This window comes from Cornus florida, unplaced genomic scaffold (genome assembly GCF_030987335.1).
Source record: "Cornus florida cultivar Cherokee Brave unplaced genomic scaffold, ASM3098733v1 CherokeeBrave_3.0.0_Hap2_Chr11, whole genome shotgun sequence".
In the NCBI taxonomy this organism is placed as follows: Eukaryota; Viridiplantae; Streptophyta; class Magnoliopsida; order Cornales; family Cornaceae; genus Cornus; species Cornus florida.
Window position 1 is genome coordinate 61,511,195 of NW_026775581.1, and position 2,397 is coordinate 61,513,591.

General features: G+C 38.1%; 1 pseudogene; it reads left to right on the forward strand.

Moving 5' to 3' along the window:
* The first annotated feature begins 1,985 nt into the window (after positions 1 to 1,985).
* LOC132287496 (small nucleolar RNA R71) lies at positions 1,986 to 2,084 on the forward strand (annotated as a pseudogene).
* The last annotated feature ends 313 nt before the right edge of the window (positions 2,085 to 2,397 follow it).

The following is a 2,397-nucleotide window of genomic DNA, read 5'->3' on the forward strand; positions in this document are numbered from 1 at the left end:
CACTTCCTTGACATTGAAGATCATGACATTTGTTTACAACATTAACCTTTCCTTCATATTTGTCAAATGAGTTGGGTGTGGGATTGAAGATATTCAACTTCACCTTCATGTGACCAAATAAGATCTTCATTATCCCCGTCCTACAATTGATGTTAGCATTAGCGGTTGCCAAAAAAGGATGGCCAAGGATAACAGGAATTTGGCTTTTAGGATTGGGGACCGGTTCCGTGTCGATGATAACGAAATCAACAGAGAAGAAGAATTTGTCAATCTTTATCAAAATATCCTCAATTATACCCCTAGGCTTCTTAATGGATCGGTCGGCAAGTTGTAAAACTACCGACGTCAGTTTCAATTCACCTAGGCCCAATTTGACATAAACCGAGTATGGAAAAAGGTTAACACTTGCTCCTAAGTCAAGAAGCGCCCAATTAATGATATGATCACCAATGATGCATGAAGTAGTAGGTGAATTATGGTCCTTAAACTTTGGTAAAGTGTTATGTTGCAAAATTGAGCTTACTTGCTCGATCAAAACCACTTTTCTTGGTGCTTGGCTCTTGTTCTTCCGCTTTTGGGTGCACAAGTCTTTTAAGAATTTGGCATAAGCCGGAATTTGCTTAATTGCATCCAAAAGTGGAAGATTGACTTTCACTTGCCTAAACATTTCCATGATTTCATTGGTTTTTGCCTTTTGCTTGTCTTTTGAAATGGATCCTTTTAAGGCATCCGGAAATGGAACTTTTGGTTCAAAACTCTTTTCAAAAATTTTCTTTGAAGTCTCTTCAACACAAGAAGTTTTTAAATCACTTTGTTTCAAATCATTTTTCAACAAAACTTTTTCAAATTCATTTTTTTGCAAATCTTTCTTCAAATCATTTTCAAAATCATTCTTTAAATCACATTTTGAAGTTTTCTCATTCACAAGATCATGTATATGCAATGAAGGAGGAATGGGATGTGAAACGGGATAGGTGACAACTTGAGGTTGCACCGGTTCACTCTCTTCATTGTACTTTTTGACTTGATTATCCACAATCCTACCACTCCACAAGGTAGTCACCGCATTAACATGTTCAATGGTGTGGCCTTCTAATGAGGAATGGGTTTCCACAATACATTTTTGCTTAGGTGGGGCATTCATAGGCATCTTTCCCTTCTCTCTTGCATTAAGAGTGCTTGCTATTTGCCCTACTTGGGTTTCTAGCTTCGCAATAGATTGAGAGTGAGAATGAAGCAATTGTGTGTTAGCCTCAAGAATGCCCAAAGCATTTAAAACTTTTTATTCAAAGGCGGGACTTCTAGCGTTTCCTTGGGAATAAGATTGGTTGGGAAAATGAGAGTTAGCAAATTGATTCCCTTGTGATTGATAAGGTCTATAACCTTGGGATCCTTGGTTTTGAAGTGGAGGTGGAATGTACTTCCCTTGAAAACCACCTTGGGAAGGGTTTGAGCCCTCTCCTTGGTTTTTCCAAGAGAAATTCGGATGATTTCTCCAAATTGGATTATAATGAGTACCATAAGGATTGTTCCCTTGGTTCACAAAAGCTGCATTGACTTGTTCATTAAGTTCATTTTGCACTTGTCCGTTGGGACAATGAGAAGTAGAATGAAGAACACTAGAACAAGTCATACATGTTTCATTTGATGCACGATGAGAATGGTTAGGGAAGGAAGATACTTGGTTCGCCGAGTTTTGGTTAATCAAGAATTGATAAAATCTTTGTGATAAAAACTTCATTTCGGCGGCTATTTCATTGGAATGGTCGACTTGATGTAAGCCAACACTCTTCCTACCTTGTGAATTTCTACCATTCTTGGATGATAATGTTTTATGCAAAGAATTTTCACTCATGCTCTCATAAAGACGCCACACGTCATCTTCATGCCTATCAATGTATGAGCCACCCATGGAAGCATCAACCATGCCTTTGTAATTGTCCGATAAGCTCTCAAAGAAATATTGAACTAATTGTCATTTGGGCATTGCATGATGTGGACACTTCCTAAGCAATTCATTAAAGCGTTCCCATGCCTCATGAAACGTTTCTCCATCCCCATGTGAAAATTCTCGAATTGAGGTTCGCATGGCATTGGTCTTAGAAACCGGATAATACTTCTTCAAGAACTCTTGTTGCATTTTTGCCCAAGAAGTGATTGAAAAAGGCCTAAGATTGTTAACCCAATACTTTGCCCTGTCTTTTAAGGTAAATGGAAAAAGTTTGAGTCTTAAGACCTCTTCCGGCATGTCTGTATATTTTACGGTGAAACATATTTCAAGAAACTCACCCAAATGCTTGTAAGGTTCTTCACTTGGAAGTCCATGATAGTTAGGAAGCATTTAGATGGTTTGTGGCTTAATTTCATAGTGATGTACTCTAAATGGTGGCAATTGAA